The sequence below is a fragment of the Palaemon carinicauda genome, unplaced genomic scaffold (assembly GCF_036898095.1).
Source record: "Palaemon carinicauda isolate YSFRI2023 unplaced genomic scaffold, ASM3689809v2 scaffold85, whole genome shotgun sequence".
Taxonomy (NCBI): domain Eukaryota; kingdom Metazoa; phylum Arthropoda; class Malacostraca; order Decapoda; family Palaemonidae; genus Palaemon; species Palaemon carinicauda.
In genome coordinates, this window is record NW_027172149.1 from 272,501 (window position 1) to 290,000 (window position 17,500).

Consider the following 17,500-nt stretch of genomic DNA (forward strand, 5'->3'; position numbering starts at 1 on the left):
TCAAAACCTTCAACGAAATCAGTTAATGCCATCGGTGGCAAACTGAGAATCCAATAGCAAAAAGGTGATTATATTAAATGAATAAAACACCTACCCCTTGGCCAGCATGAAATTCTAAAACTCGGCCTTTATTATTATTATTATTATTATTATTATTATTATTATTATTATTATTATTATTATTATTATTTGCTAAGCTACAACCCTAGTTGGAAAAGCAGAATCCTATAAGCCCCGGGGCTCCAACAGGGAAAATAGCCCAGTGAGGAAAGGAAGCAAGGAAAAAATAAATATTTTAAGAATATTAAAATAAAAATCTCTTATATAAACTAAAAACTTTAACAAAGCAAGAGGAAGAGAAATTAGATAGAATAGTGTGCCCGAGTGTACCCTCAAGCAAGAGAACTCTAACCCAAGATAGTGGAAGACCATGGTATAGAGGCTATGGCACTACCCAAGACTAGAGAACAATGGTTTGATTTTGGAGTGTCCTTCTCCTAGAAGAGCTGCTGACCATAGCTAAAGAGTCTCTTCTGCCACTGTTGGAGCTCCTTGTCTTATAGCACCCTGCTTTTCCAACTAGGGTTGCAGCTTAGAAAGTAATAATAATAATAATAATAATAATAATAATAATAATAATAATAATAATAATAATAATAATAATAATAATAATAATAACAGTGTCACAAAACCAAAAGAAACCAACAAGGACGAAGATTGAGCTGCTGATCGACTCAATCCAGTATTCCAAAAAAGTAAAGGCACCCTCCAGGCAACTGATGCCCTCCACATAAAGTTCTTGAGCTTATATAGCATGAATAACAAGAATAGCCAAGACATTATTGAATGAACAGATGAAAGCGAGCTAGTGTACAAGCAAGTAAGCTCTTACGTTCAAACCTACTAACGCTTCGAGCTGACGCACTCGAAGTATAATCACACCTGGGTAAACTAAAAATAACTTTATTCATATGAAATATTTTACGTTGCTCCATGGACATGCTTAAGAGAAGACCATGGGAAATCAGCAAGTAACTATGTTGGCAATAGATCGTGGAATATAACGCCTGTCAAATATCTTTTTTTTTCTTTATTTTATCTCCAAGAATTTAAATCCACGAAATAAAACTGCAATGAACATCTTAAAACTTTCCCCCAACTCATGTGGCTGGTGGTACGGTAACTCTAATTAGCTAAGATTTCAGAAGAACCTTATGTTATTCCTACGAATCTACTTTGAAAACTTAATGGGTCACACTTCTCACGAAAAATTTCCGGCCATGTTGCAGAGTTTAAGTTCTGTTATCGAGCAAAATCCAGCTTCTGGCCACTAGGGCCAGACAATCTACAACCAATATTCTAGGGACATTGTCTACAACAACATGAAGATTATACTGGTTATGAAACAGCAATATAATTCTTTTAAACAAAGCAAACCAGCCACTCTGGAACCCACGCAATTTGTTCGTGTACAATACATTCTTCAAGCATCTGCAATATGTCGTAGCCCTTCTTATTGTCAAATTCTGCCAATTATAACATTAAAAATATTCTTCAGGTTCTTAAGTCAACACGATTTGTTGGCATATGTGCGCATAGGAAAATCTCTTACTTTGCGCATACAGTTTTGATTAATTGGAAAAAATGCTACCTTACTAAGCATTCAGTTAGTTCAATCAACTAATGGGTTATACTCATCATCATCATCTCCTCCCACACATCTTGTCTCAAAGGGCCTCGGTTAGATTTCGCCAGTCACCCCTATCTTGAGCTTTTAATTCAATACTTCTCCATTCATCGTCTCCTTCACCCTTCATAGTCCTCAGCCATGTAGGCCTGGGTCTTCCAACTCTTCTAGTATTTTGTGGAACCCAGTTGAAAATTTGGTGAACTAAACTCTCCCAGGGAATGCAAAGAGCATACCTAAACCCATCTTCATCTACCCCTCACCATGATCTCATCCACATATGGCATTCGAGTAATATCTTAGAGTTTCATTTCTAATCCTGTCCTGCCATTTAACTCGGAATATTCGTCTGATGGTTTTGTTCTCAAATCTACTAAATCTATTGGAGATTGTTTCATTGCCATACCATGACTAATGGGTTATCTTGTCAAGGGGTAAATCATCTCTTACTAATTTTGGTCTCCTTTTATTTTGCAACTTTCCAAACAGTACTTCGAGTTAAGTAAGATATAGCAGCAATAGTCACTTCCAATAATAACACGGTTGATCTCCTTTTCCCAAGGGAACATTCATCTAAATATTTCTTTACAGAAGCAATGTTTCAAAGATGATATATCCATTGATTCATACAAACTCTAATCTTAATCAAGACTAAATTGTCGACAATGTTCATTTATTTTTCTTTATCACCATCAATAAAGTTTACTTTAAAATTTGTTTTAATTTTTTAAATATCAGGATTGGAAATGAAACTATGAGAGATACTCGAGTGCCACATGTGGATGAGATCAAGATGAGGGGTAGATGGAGATGGTTTGGGCATGCTCTTTGCATTTCCCAAGAGAGATTAGTTCACCAAACTGTCAACAGGACTCCAGAAGGCACTAAAAGAGTTGGAAGACCCAGGCCTACATGGCTGAGGACTACGAAGCGTGAAGTAGGAGCTGATGAATGGCGAAGTATTGATTCAAAAGCTCAAGATAGAGACAACTGGCGAATTCTAACCGAGGCCTTTTGCGTCAATAGGAGTAGGAGGAGATGATGATGATGATGATGTTTAAATGTCATTCATTAAATTATTCATTTACACTAGTCAAAAGGTAGTTAAATTTTCAGTTGTAATATCAATGTCATTCATGTTAAAGTAAACTTGTGCATCATCCCCAAATTAGATTGAAATAACTGTAGACCTTATGATAAACCAATAATATAAATATATACAAAATGACAGACTGGATTCATTGATTTGGTCTTGATGCCTGGCACTGGGTCCTGGAAGGCCGTTCAGGGCCCTACAGCAGCTTGGAAATTCCCCAGATAAGTATGGAGTTTAAAGGTCACTCCTGAATGGCAGAGGCAAGGGACAGTAACAGTACCTTAGAAACTGACCATATACTCGTATACATATGATCAGTGAAAACTAGGACCAGGGAGGGCCAGGCAATGGCTGCTGATGACTCATTAAGTAGACCTATAGGCTTCCCCAAATACCCCCATCCTTGGCTCGCATGGATGGTGAGGTTGCAGACACTACTAGAAGCTATCAAGCTTGACGGATCTCGAACCCCAGTCCAGTAGATTCTCAGGCAGGATAGTTTTCAATAGGTTACCAGAATCCAAGTTATAGGATTGGACTGATCACACTATTCCTAATGTGATTATCTTTAGTAGCTCTTTGTAAACAAAGGTTGTGGTGGCCTTATTGGTAACGTCCCTGACTGCTGAACGCCAGCCTGGGCTAAAGAATCCCACTCAAACTCATTAGTTCCTTTGGTCGCTGCAACCTCATCATCCTTGTGAGCTAAGGATGGGTGTTTGAGGGAGACTATAGGTCTACCTGCAGAGTCATCAGCAGCCATTACCTGGTCCTCCTTGGTCCTAGCTTGGGTGGATAGGGGGTTTGGGCGCTGATTATATGTATATATGGGTCAGTCTCTAGGGCATTGTCTTGCTCGATAGGGAAATGTCACTGTCCCTTGCCTCTGCCATTCATGAGCGACCTTTAAGCTTTTAAGCCACCAAATAAATAAGGTCATTGGAGTGATATTGATGACGCTGTCTTGAAAACCATCTAGTTGAACAATTTATTCTAGCTCTGAACAGTCATGTCAACGTAGCAATAAAACTATTAATTGATCTACATTGTCAATCAGTAAAGGGAAGAAGTATTTACAAATTATGTCTTATGAAAACCAAATCACATAAATGAATTATTAAATGGCTTTCACATCGACACTCTTATGACTTTAAGACATAGCGTGGATCGTCATAGACTGAATGAGCCGAGATGTAATTTAAATATCGGTTTTAGAGCGTTTGTATTATGTTTACAAGAATCTATAATAAGCTGCCTGGATATCTCAAGAACAGTGAAAGACTGCATAGTTTTGATAAGAAATTAAAAACCCACTTATTCACTAAATGCTACGACTTAAATGAAAAGTGCATCAGACAAAAATATAGATGTTAACTAAAATATGTACGAGGGAGGCCCTATGAAGAGCTACACCAGCAATGGAGTTGGGCCTTGAAGACTACTCACAAGTAACACCAGTAAGTAACAAGAATGTAGGCACATCTATGTCTCAATCCAGCATTTGAGGTTGAAGGGGAAGCATAGTTTGAAGGCTTCAATTTCGACAAACTCGCTGGAAATCTTGATAGTTTGGAGCTAAATTACAACTGGAAAAGGAGTAATTCCATATATTACTCAAGACAAAAGACACATTTTAATACCGTCTGGAAAAACTGGAAACCGTCAATCGTAGTGAAACAGAATAATAAGATTCACTTACGAAGCCAAAACGATTTTCCCATTGGGAGACCTGGCCAGCGAACTTCTAACTCTGAGACTAAGTTACCCACCCGGATGGGGGTATTGTGGTGGGGGATGGGGTAAGGAGCCATTATCCTTTTCAAACCCATTTTAAACTAGAAAAGCACTCAGAGTGCAGACCTCCGTCACGGCAGCTTCTTTCTCTAAACCAACTGACTTTCCCAGAATCAATTTTGACCGTCGGCGTATTTTTCGGTCACCCTTTTGCTCGACCTTTACCTTGAGACCTAAGACTTTCAGAAGTGAATCACTTCCACGTCTCAACATAATTAATCCTTGAAAGTTTCAGTATTCTATGAGTAAAATTGTGGCTAGGAAGTTGTTCACAAACAAACAGACAAACGGACAAACAGGGGCGAAAACAAAACCTACTCCTATCTTCGTTGGCGGAAGTAATAAGACAAAGATAAAGTTCAGCAAAACAGTTCAATTGATTTATAAAAACAGTCCTTAAATTGATCACTCCTGTACTAATTTATTTACACTGACTGCCTATTAAAGCAAGAATTTTGTTTAACAATTATGCACAATAACCGATTAAGTTATCAGAACCGGACGTCCAAAATATCTAAGAGAATTGCTACATATTGTGCAGCCAGCGTTTGAGACGAGAATAGTTAAAGATGGTTTTAAATTATTGGAACCAAGATACATGTCAACTGTACTAGGTTCTAGACTATAGAGCTTTCAAATATGCGGCCCCAAGACCATACAATAAGCTCCCACTAGACATCCGAAAGACTGAAGATATTAAGGCTCTCAATAGGAAACTAAAGAATATTTTCAAAGTGCTTCGATAATATGGACACTCAACGAGCAATATGCAATGTGAAAAGCTGAATGCCTTGGAATATATACGATGAAATGAATTACGAAAAGTCATGAAGAGAGTAAGGTTCCCCTTAAAGTATAGGACCAGAAAAGCACCCTTAAAGTAAACTATATGAGAGGACATTCACAGTCGCCAGTGCGGGCTAGACTTCTGACCAGACTCTGAACCACAAAAAAGCATTATTATAAACAAAAGCACTCACAGATTTCTGACCTCCGCCGAAGGTTAATGGAGTCGTCCATGACCTAAGATCTATGTGGTGGAAATTTCGTCAAAATCCGTCGAGTAGTTTTGACGTAATTCTGTCCACAGACACACAGACAAATGAATAAAGTGACTCGATTCTCCACCTTGGTTGAGGTAAAAAGACACTATGACTGTTTCAGAAAAAGCCAGGATTATTACAATATGAAAAACACATCTAAGATCACCTACGACACTTGGAAACACAAACATGATTTAACGTAGACAAGTATTTTAGAATTTAGTTCCTAAAGAGTAATTTCAAATAAAGATTAGCACTATTGTATGGTGTCACTGCCTACATTCTACAGATGATGTGGAACCAGTGCTTTGGTACGAACAGTTTAAAGGCTTAAAGGTATAATGGCCGCTCATGAATGGCAGAGGCAAGGGACCGTGACATTGCCCTATCAAGCAGGACAATGTCCTAGAGACATCATATACACATATGATCAGCACTCAAGCCCCCTCTCCATCCAAACTGGGACTAGGGAGAGCCAGGCAATGGCTGCTGATGACTCAGCAGATAGACTTATAGGCTCCCCCAAACCCCCATCCTTACCTCACAAGATTGGTGAGGTTGAAGCGATCAAAGGAACTAACAAGTTGGAGCGGGACTCGATCCACAGTCTGGTAATCACCAGGCAAAGACGTTACATTGGCAAATGTGAACATTCAATTCATTTGTACGCCAAGTTAGATTAAAATGATAATTGTTATAACATCAAAACTAAGTCTTTCTGGGCTAAAACTCAACAGAAGCACTTGTCCTTTATAGATACCCTTAGCAAAGTCCAAATTATTTTTGTTGTTGATGATTACCTTCGCCAACGAAATTGAAAGGAGGTTATGTTTTAACCCCGGTTTGTGTTTGTTTGTGTGTGTTTGTGAGCAGCTTCCCGACCACAATTTTAATCGTAGAATAATGAAACTCGCAGGGATTAACTGTTACGTAAAAACCTGGAAAGTATTAAATTCTGGCAGGTCAAGTTCAAAGGTTAAGGTCAAGAAAAATGTCCAATTCACGTAATCAGCCATAAGTTTGGACATCGTTGTCACAGAGGCACCAAAAACTGGTTCATATTTGAGTGTATGAAAATCCACGCCAATTAATACATATTAAAGTAAAAAAATAAAGGCAAGGTCGAGCAAAAGATCGAAAAATAAACAGCCGATGCGGAGGTCTGCACTCTGCTGAGTGCCCCTCAAGTTGTAGATCAATAAAAACCAAAAATTTCCTAACATAGAAAATATCTTTATATCAAGTAGAAAACATTTCTATGAACGTTACCATATACGAAGGCCACAAATTTGACATAGAATTGAACTAGTTTTAAGGAGTAATTGAAGTACACATAAAACTATAGTCACACCTTCGATCCATGTTGCTTAGTTCACAAAATATTAAAGACAAAATTGAAGTCTTATGCAGTCATGTGGATCATTAATAACCCCTATTGTATCATCAAAATGATATTGTCGCCGGAAATGTCAACATGAAACATTAGTATCAAAATTAATTCATGCAAAATGAATTCAACTTTTTACCTTCATACTAAACGAACTGTTGTGTTTTTCACTATGTAAGACTTCACATTTTTAGATTGAAAGCTTGTTTAAAAACTAGAGGGGCACTCAGTAGAGTGCAGACGTCCGCCACGGCAGCTTATTTCTCGATCTTTTGCTCAACCTTGAGCTTGAACTTCGACCTAGGACTTTCAAAGTGGAATCACTTCCACGACTCAACATAACAATTAATCCCTGAAAGTTTCACTACTCTGTGAGTAAAATTGTGGCCAGGAAGTTGTTCACAACACACACACACACACACACACACACACACATAAACAGGGGCGAAAACATAACTTCCTCCTAACTTCGTTCGCAGAGGTAAAAAAAATCACCGACAAATGGGTCAGGCTGACTTCGTAAAGAAGAACAAATATGGAGGAAACCATTTTGTTCGACTAGTCTGAAAAAAGACGAAGGACACCACCACCCACTTGCGGTAAGAGTTTAGTCAGTAATTAACTAATGAGGCTTTTACACCTGTCCGCTAATGGAATATGAAGAAAAAATACTGCAATTTAATACGAAACAAATAATTTCAATGAAAGGATTCTCAAGAATATTTTTTTAAAATAAATACGCTAAAAAACACCTTGTTTTGACTAATATTTTTTTTTTTCACGGAAATTTCTTGCTTCACTTTAAACTGAATTTCAATACCTTGTTGGCATAGAGCCCCTAAGTATCTAATCTAAGCCTCTTATTCCACCAAACACTTGTTTAATTACATGAGCTGACATAAGGACGACTTAATCTAAACCTATAAATAATCTGTATTTGGGAATACAATCTACGAATCCTATACACGTCAGAAAGCTTCAAATGATTATATGATTACTATTAGAGAGAGAGAGAGAGAGAGAGAGAGAGAGAGAGAGAGAGAGAGAGAGAGTTAGTTTGGGAGTAACTGGTGGGCGTGGCTGATAATGCCAGCTGCCTAAACTAGGTTGTAGACACCGTAAGAATTTTGAATGCACAGCTATACGAACGCTGAATTTCTTGGGGCTACCGTTTATTGAGATTGTGGAAGCAATATTTAAACCAAATAATTGTGTATAGCTTACTTATCAGGGACTGTATGTATACGCTAAATACATTACAATGTATACGATAAAATGACATTGTAGGTTCTAGGTTCGATAGGAAACAGGGTTTCCCTTTGCGATAGGACCAGGAAATTAGCCCTTCAAGGGAGTAGAGTGAATTAGACATTTCTACGTACTCGTATTATTACCTCCGCCAACGAAGTTGAGAGGTGGTTATGTTTTCGCCCCTGTTTGTCTGTTTGATTGCTTGCTCCATTAGGGAAAAATAGCCCAGTGAGGAAGGAAAAGAAGGAAATAAACTACAGGAGAAGTGATGAATAATTAAAATAAAACATTCGAAGAACAGTAATAACATTAAATAGATCGTTCATATATAAACTATAAAAACTTCATGTGTGTATGAGTGAAAAGCTTAAATTTTGTATATTCGTAAAATAATGAAGTATTTATGTTATATGCTATATGTTGAAGAATTCACTGACTGTATCTGCATATCGACAAATGAATTACTTAGTATGCATGTATACTCTACGTCAAAATAACTCATACGCCAATCACATCAAATTCACGGTTCCTTCTTACGCTTTTGAAGAGCAAAATATACCAAAACTAGAGGGGTACTCAGTAGAGCGCAGACCTCTGCCGAGACAGCTTATTTCTCGACCTTTTGCTCGACCTTGATCTTGACCTTTGACTTTAACATGTGTTAATTGGCGTGGATTTTCATACACTCAAATATGAACTAAGTTTGAAGTCTCTGTGACAACGATGTCCAAACCTATGGCTGATTAGGTGAATTGGACATTTTGCTTGACCGTGACCTTGACCATTGACTTTAATCATTTACAGCTTCTTACATAACAGTTAATCCCTGCAAGTTTCATTAATCTACGATCAAAATTGTGGTATGAAGCTGGTACCAACAAACAAAAAAACACACACGAGCTAACACACAAACAGTGGGTATGATATAACCTCCTTCGAACTTCGTTAGCAGAGGTAATTAAACAGTGTTTTACGACACTTCATCGCCACCAACAGTTTCCACAATTGTAAAAACGTGAGAAAATCGTCAATTTCTTCTCCCAAATCAAAAGAATATGTAATTTTTCCAGTGAAATGTTGATTAGATTTTACGAAAATACGGCCTTTTAATTTCCTCACTGAGTTTAAAAGGGAATTTAGGCCTAGAACCAGGCACTGGTAGGCTATTGTCTCCGTTTCTTCCTTTACCAACAACTCCGATTAAAATCTAGACTTGGAACGCAAAACCAGAAAATGACTGTTGAGCAAAACTCTCGCGCTAAAAGCGATTTTGTCAAACGTCAAAACAGATAAAAGAAATTCTTCGCAAATTCAAGTCTATTCTAAGAAAATCGCTGCAAAATGTACATTGTTGAATAACTAACTACATAGAAAACTATAAAAATAATCCCTGATATGCGGGAAAATTCCCCAAAAGTGGGGACCTTTGTCGAAGATAGACTTCAGCCAAACAGAGACCTCCACTATACTCTGCATTTCTAATGTTTCATCAGAATATATACTCACCAGAACGTCAGCCGGGTAAGCCCAACACCCCTCTCAGGTGCCCAACCACAGCAGTGGGCTATCCAGTAAACACCTTAATACTAGTGAAACAAAGTAACTAAAATACAAAGACCTATTATAATTGAATCTATAAGTCTTACGCTACAAGTATTGAAATCTACGCAACCAACCAGTCAGTACTGATGCCACATGCTTGCGTTACATTAAAGGAGATGAAATCCTTTAATATGTACCACCGCCAGGTTTCCACATGCAGATGTCACTAGCCAGGAGACACAGAAGGATATTTAGATTTACAGAATACAATATTTTATAATAAATGAGATACAAACTTGTTTTTAAATCGACTTCGTGTCTCCTGGGGGACCACCATTAACGACTGGGTTCTTTAGTCTAAAAATTTCCTAGTTTTTAAAATCTCGGTAATACCCTCTTACCTTTTCTTGTCAATCACACCATCTGCAAAAGAGAAAAATATATAATTAGTATCAAATATGAAACCGACTATGATCAGCAAATTATCAATGGATAATATCCCACTTAACATAACTAATAATGATTTAAGTTAAGGAAAATTAATTATTTTCTTGTTTTCTCTGAGTTACACTAAGGTAGATTTGATAACTGATATTGACTAAAGGATATAATCCTTCATATATTTGAGATTGAAACTTTCAACTTTTGTACGTGACATAAAATCTAGCAAATCCTACTTTGAGTCCAAGCTTCTAGTGTGACATGAGACCACACGAACCTTCTGCAAGTAATATTGTTAAGTAATTAGGTAAGTAGATAAGTAACCAATAAAGTAAGTATATATATGACCAATGAATTAAGTAGATAAGTAACCAATTAAGCAATAAGACAGGTAATTTGAAGCTGTTGTAGTATCGTAAGAAATACAAAAATAATAAAGGCCAACACCGTTTCAGAAATTGATCTAATTTGGCAGCCAGTTCATTGTGATGTGATTTCACACAGCCATTCCCTTTTCAAGAAAATTCAACAAAAATGAAAAATTGAAGTGACCTATAACAGAGGGTCAACAAACAGCTGATAAATCATGTTGAAACGAGATTATTATTATTATTATTATTATAGCTAAGCTACAACCCTAGTTGAAAAAGCAGGATTCTATAAGCCCGAGAACTCCAACAAAAAATTGGTACTGGGGAATGAGCAAGGATATTTAGTACGTATTTAGGAAATTGTCTATTCAAAAAGTACAATGAATATGTTTTTAAAAATGTAAATATATTTCTAGATCTGATTCAAATGTGTTGGGTCAACAACAAAGACTGAAATCTGAACATCCATTCACCAAGCCCTACAACAACGGCAAAAGGTTTAAAGGTTACTCATGAATGGCAGAAACAAGGGACAGTGACAATGCCCCAGAGACTGACCACGTATACGTATGATCAGCGGTCTAGCTCCCTCTCCACTTAATCTAGGACCAGGGAGGGCCAGGGAATGGCTGCTCATGACTCAGCAGGTATACCTATGAAGTCCTTAGCTCATAAGGATGGTTAGATTGCAGACACTACAAGAAAGTATTGTACTTGAGTGGATCTCGAATCCTAATCCAGCAGAGAGAGAGAGAGAGAGAGACAGAGAGAGAGAGAGAGAGAGAGAGAGAGAGAGAGAGAGAGTTCTTAAAACAAAACTTGGCCTATTACTTAACGTAAGTTTTAACAAAATTGACTGGTGTCCACAGGATGTAGTTAGCCTGGTGTTCTGTTTAATAAATGCACTAGTTAAGTATGCATAGGCAACGAACCAGAATATAACGAAAAGAATTACACTAAATGAAAATAGAAATCAAATATACGTAAAATAATATTTTGAACGGAGTTAGCTGTATGTTAGTAAAAAGGCTGTAACATTTTAAATGGTTTACTGAAAATCCGTGGGGGGGGGGGGGGGGGCAGGGAAACACCAGGTATCCGTCTCCCCCCCCCCCCCCCCCCGTCCCAGGACACACCAGGTAACCCCCTAATATCTCAGACAACCACGGAGGGGGAAGGTGGTGATCAGCATAACACGACACTTGAAGGAGTTACAGAGACGTGTATGGATAAAAGCTTTTAGTTTTGTTAGGAAATATAGGTTACGACATTGAAAAAAAAAATGTTATAAAAATAAGTGAAAACAATTTTTGAGAGAGAGAGAGAGAGAGAGAGAGAGAGAGAGAGAGAGAGAGAGAGAGCTATTGCGATTGTTACTGTGTGCATTGTTGAACTGTGGTTAACGAGTAAGAAACTAAATGGTAAAATATTTAAAGGAAATTGATTTAAAAAGATCATGGAACAAAAAACGTGATATTGAACAAGGGCCAAGATTCAACAACACTTGATATAGAAGGGGTCTCGAGTCCCCACAAAGATGATATTAGTTACCTCTGCCAACGAAGTTGACAGGAGGGTATATTTTCGAACATTGGCCAAATTGTACGAAAATTGAACAAATGGCACGATCATTGGCAAGATGGTACGAAATTGGCCAAATGGTACGAAATTGGCTTAATAGTATGAAAATTGAACAAATGGTACTAACACTGGTAAGCAGGTACGAACATTGGCAAGATGGTACGGACTTTGGCCAAATGGCACGAATATTGGCAAGCAGGTACGGACATTGGCCAAATGGTACACCAACATTTGTAAATTAATACGAGAATTGGTAAAATTGCATGAAAACTGGCAAAATAGCTCGAGAATTTATGTATACCCGATTTTCGTCATTTCAAATGGTTAATCTCAGTACCCCGAGAATTTATGTATACCCGATTTTCGTCATTTCAAATGGTTAATCTCAGTACCCCGAGAATTTATGTATACCCGATTTTCGTCATTTCAAATGGTTAATCTCAGTACCCCGAGAATTTATGTATACCCGATTTTCGTCGTTTCAAATGGTTAATCTCAGTACCCCGAGAATTTATGTATACCCGATTTTCGTCATTTCAAATGGTTAATCTCAGTACCCGGAGAATTTATGTATACCCGATTTTCGTCATTTCAAATGGTTAATCTCAGTACCCCGAGAATTTATGTATACCCGATTTTCGTCATTTCAAATGGTTAATCTCAGTACCCCGAGAATTTATGTATACCCGATTTTCGTCATTTCAAATGGTTAATCTCAGTACCCCGAGAATTTATGTATACCCGATTTTCGTCATTTCAAATGGTTAATCTCAGTACCCCGAGAATTTATGTATACCCGATTTTCGTCATTTCAAATGGTTAATCTCAGTACCCCTGCACCTCCAGACACTTCACACACAGACTTTATTAACTGACACGAGGCACTGCACGGCATTTCTGAACCAGGAATCGGGCTAGTGTCGTGTAAGAGTCATGATAGCTTCTAGATTTTGGTCGCAAAACCACCTTCTGACTTTGCCCAAACATTCCTAAAGTCTCTCTCTCTCTCTCTCTCTCTCTCTCTCTCTCTCTCTCTCTCTCTCTCTCTCTCAGACCTTGGATTTATCTTCCAAATTTCTCATAAATTCTCAAACTCAACTTCGTTTATAAGACAAATTAATATCAAAATATATAATTTGTACAAAATTCAACATACAAACTACAATCGTATGTTCAAATCACTAAGAAATTATGTTACAAAAAAAGGACTTACGTAAAAAACCACTAAGAATATTCAATTAATAACTAGGTGATAAAAAAAATGGTTAATCTCCAGTAACGAATTGCACAATACATCAACATTTATATATATATATATATAATATATATATATATACATATATATATTATATATATATATATATTACATTTATATAAAATTTTGATTCCTAACGATTTAGAAAGTAATTTTCCTTAAGTATAAATATTTCTGGGAAACACAACAGACGATTTAGCAGACAATATACTTTTTGCTTGCTTCTTTCTATGAATCTTATATAGGTAATACTATTAATACTCCTATTGCTATGAATAAAAAAAAATTCATAAGACAATTCATTAAACGTAGGATTCATTAAGAACGCAAAATGAAATGGGGTTTGCCAAGCAATTTTCTTTATAACCATTAAGTGCTAACACAAGTTGCATACATATATATATATATATATATATACATATGTATATGTATATGTATATATATGTGTGTGTATATATATATATATATATATATATAAATATATATATATATATATATATATCTATATATATATATATCTATATATCTATATCTATATCTATATATATATATATATATATATATAAATATATATATATATATATATATAAATATATATATATATATATATATAAATATATATATATATATATATATATATATATAAATATAAATATATATATATATATATATATATATAATCTGAATCCTAACTTTCTTTCGTTCTGAGAAACCCCCCATTTCCCCTTCCCAAACACGAAAAAAGCGCGCGCGCGCACACACACCGAGTTACAGCAGCCCCTCCCACCTCCCCCCTCAAAGAAACCACCCACAGCCGTCTACGGCGTAATAGCTGTTTACACTTCATTGCACATTTGAGCGACTCATTACAGTAATTAACAAATGAATAAGCGTGTAAGATGTAGCAAAGTTGATCGGATCAGGTACTACATGCATACACACCACTTAATAATAACTGTTAAGAATATGACGAACACTTTTAAATTACAGTTTACGTATTTATCAATTGGCGCAGGTTCTAGCCGCCGTCTGTGTCAAGAAGAAATATTTCATTGAGAGAGAGAGAGAGAGAGAGAGAGAGAGAGAGAGAGAGAGAGAATCTTTGCCAGCAAATTCACCAAATCAGAATAAGACCCATCAAAACTAAGTTTCGCATTCAATAGTTCCCTCCACCAACGAAGTAGGAAGGAGGTTATGTTTTACCACATGTTGTTTGTTTGTTTGTGTGTGTGTAGTTAAATCGTAGAGTAATGAAACTTGCAGGGAATAACTGTTATGTACAAAGCTGGAAATGATTACATTTTGGAAGGTCAAGTTCACAGTTAAGCAAAATGTCCAATTCACGTAATCAGCCATGAGTTTGGACATCGTTGTCACAGAGACTTTAAGCTTAGTTCATATTTGAGTGTATGAAAATATACGAAAATTGATACATATTAAAGTCAAAGATCAAGGTCATGATGAAGCAAAATGTCGAGAAATAAGCTGCCGTGGCGGAGGTCTTCATTTTATTGGGTGCCACTCTAATTTTTCGCATGTTTCAATTCAAATATTTCAAAGCTAACTTTTCACAAATCTATCTAGAAATTTATAAGCAACTTTAATATCCCTATCCGTATAAAAACTTGATTTGAGTGGGAACTACATTCAAAGATTCAATTCTTAATACGTTATGATAATAAATCCGACATTTTTTTTCAGCTCCCAATTTCCTCGTCGAGGTGATACACAATTGAACTATCACGTTGTGAAACACAAGTCTTCTCTAGACATAAAAACTTTAGCCACAGTTCCTCACAGAAGCAAAAAATTCGTTTTAATCACATCTTCGACACAAATTTCACAGCTCGCAGATCATTAACGAAGAATTAATTGTAATAAAGAGACAATTGGATTACTATAACTAACTTTACATAAATATACTAAAGCACTTCCGACATCAAACAAATGAAAAAAGGAGACCTTTCCTCTCTATGTTCCTCCCAGCCTGACAAGGGACTCAACCGAGTGATAACCAATTTTAATACAGAAAAAAAGGCTGGTCTAATTTGATCACGAAATCATTTATCGTTATTATTAATATTTTGGACATAACACTGCAAAATTAAGTTGACAATAACCTTTAAATTCACGTAACACTGAAGACGCGTAGATTCTCCATCTTCCCACCCTGAGCGAAACTCCGGGTGAACGACCTTTGCTTGACAGATCGAAAAAAACTGACGAGGGTACCAATAGCCCTTCAAGTAAGCGTTATGCCATATATAAGGAGGTGATTAACATTGTCTATCGACTGCATTATGAAAGATTCAACTATTGAAACTATTTTATTGAAATGAATTCGATCAGCGATCAGCGATGGCTTAAGATAATATTACCGAGAAAAAAGTATTTTTCAGTCGTTTGTGGACTTCATAAAGCTCGTGCTAAAAATTTCTGTAATCATTTTCCTTGGAGAGAGAGAGAGAGAGAGAGAGAGAGAGAGAGAGAGAGCTAACATATCACTGCTTACATCAAACGGCCAGGCTTACAATATTAGTAATTACTTTCCTCACGAGAGAGAGAGAGAGAGAGAGAGAGAGAGAGAGAATCTGAATTTCCTAACATATTTCCTTACATCAAATGGCCTCGCTTACAATATCAGTAATTTGCCTATTTTCCGAGAGAGAGAGAGAGAGAGAGAGAGAGAGAGAGAGAGAGATAATCTGAATTTGCTAACATAGGCTATCACTGCCTACATCAAACGGCGAGGCTTACAATATCAGTAATTACTTTCCTCACGAGAGAGAGAGAGAGAGAGAGAGAGAGAGAGAGATTGAATTTCCTAACATATTTCCTTACATCAAATGGCCTCGCCTACAATATCAGTAATTAGCCTATTTTCCTCGAGAGAGAGAGAGAGAGAGAGAGAGAGAGAGAGAGAGAGAGAGCGAGCGAGCGCTTCACATACTTGCCCCTCCCCATAATTACCTCCCCCCAACAATCACCTAGGCCCCCACCCCACAGTCGCCTGACATCCCCCAACACTCTTATACGATAACAAATTTACCTTAGCAACTTCTCACAAATCCTCAAATGTAACATCGTATAATGAACATCGACTTGGGCTGTACTGTCCTGAACAGGTGACTATCCTGGTCAAATGGGACTTTAAAACTGACCAGCCCTTACGAAGGCAATGAATGTGGAGTTGCTACGCAATCTGTTAGTAATAGAACTATTGAAATTCAAGAATTGAGAAATGAGAAATATTCCGACATATTAACATTATCTGAAACATGGTTAAATGACTTCGACCAGGCTATGATTGCTGAAATGACCACGTTCATACACACATGCTTTCTTCTTTACTCAGAGAGAGGGCAAGTTATAGGAGGGGGGGGGGGAAGCTAACCCAGTGCTTCGATAATGTGGATTTGACAAATTACGCAGTAATTCGCAAAATACATAAAAGCGTATAAGTACGACAAACTGATCTTGAAATGTTCGTAGTGCGTAGGGTTGTTTCGTGTGATAGAACCAGGAAAGCAGCAGCAGCAGCAGCAGCAGAGAGAGAGAGAGAGAGAGAGAGAGAGAGAGAGAGAGAGAGAGAGAGAGAGAGAGAGAGAGAGAGTGTGATTGAGTGAGTGAGTGAGGGAGAATGAGCAAGATTGAGGGAGGGAGAGTGAAGGATAGAGAGTGAGTGAGGTTGAATGAGGGAGAGCAAGGAAGAGGGAGAGGGAGGGAGAGTGAAGGATAGTGAGTGAGTGAGGTTGAATGAGGGAGAGTAAGGAAGAGGGAGGGAGAGTGAAGGATGGTGAGTGGGGTTGAGAGAGGGAGGGAGAGTGAAGGATGGTGTGAGAGAGAGAGAGAGAGAGAGAGAGAGAGAGAGAGAGAGAGAGAGAGAGAGAGAGAGAGAGACAGTTTTACAAGTAACTTCACTCCTTTCCTTACTTACTTTTACTTTAAGGGCTGGGTTCCTTGGCCTTATAAAACATGGAAACCCGACATACTAAATCAGTTAATTCTGCAGTATACACTCTTAGGTATTTAGACGTATCACACAGCATATT

The 17,500-nt window shown here is 37.2% G+C and overlaps 1 long non-coding RNA gene across 1 annotated transcript in view; it reads right to left on the bottom strand.

Annotated features, from left to right (window-relative positions):
* LOC137637564 (uncharacterized) overlaps positions 1-17,500 on the bottom strand; it is a 128,853-nt gene that overhangs the window by 109,965 nt on the left and 1,388 nt on the right. The window contains exon 2 of the long non-coding RNA XR_011043707.1: positions 10,202-10,223. This is a non-coding gene — a long non-coding RNA (uncharacterized lncRNA). The remainder of the gene's footprint in view (positions 1-10,201; positions 10,224-17,500) is intronic.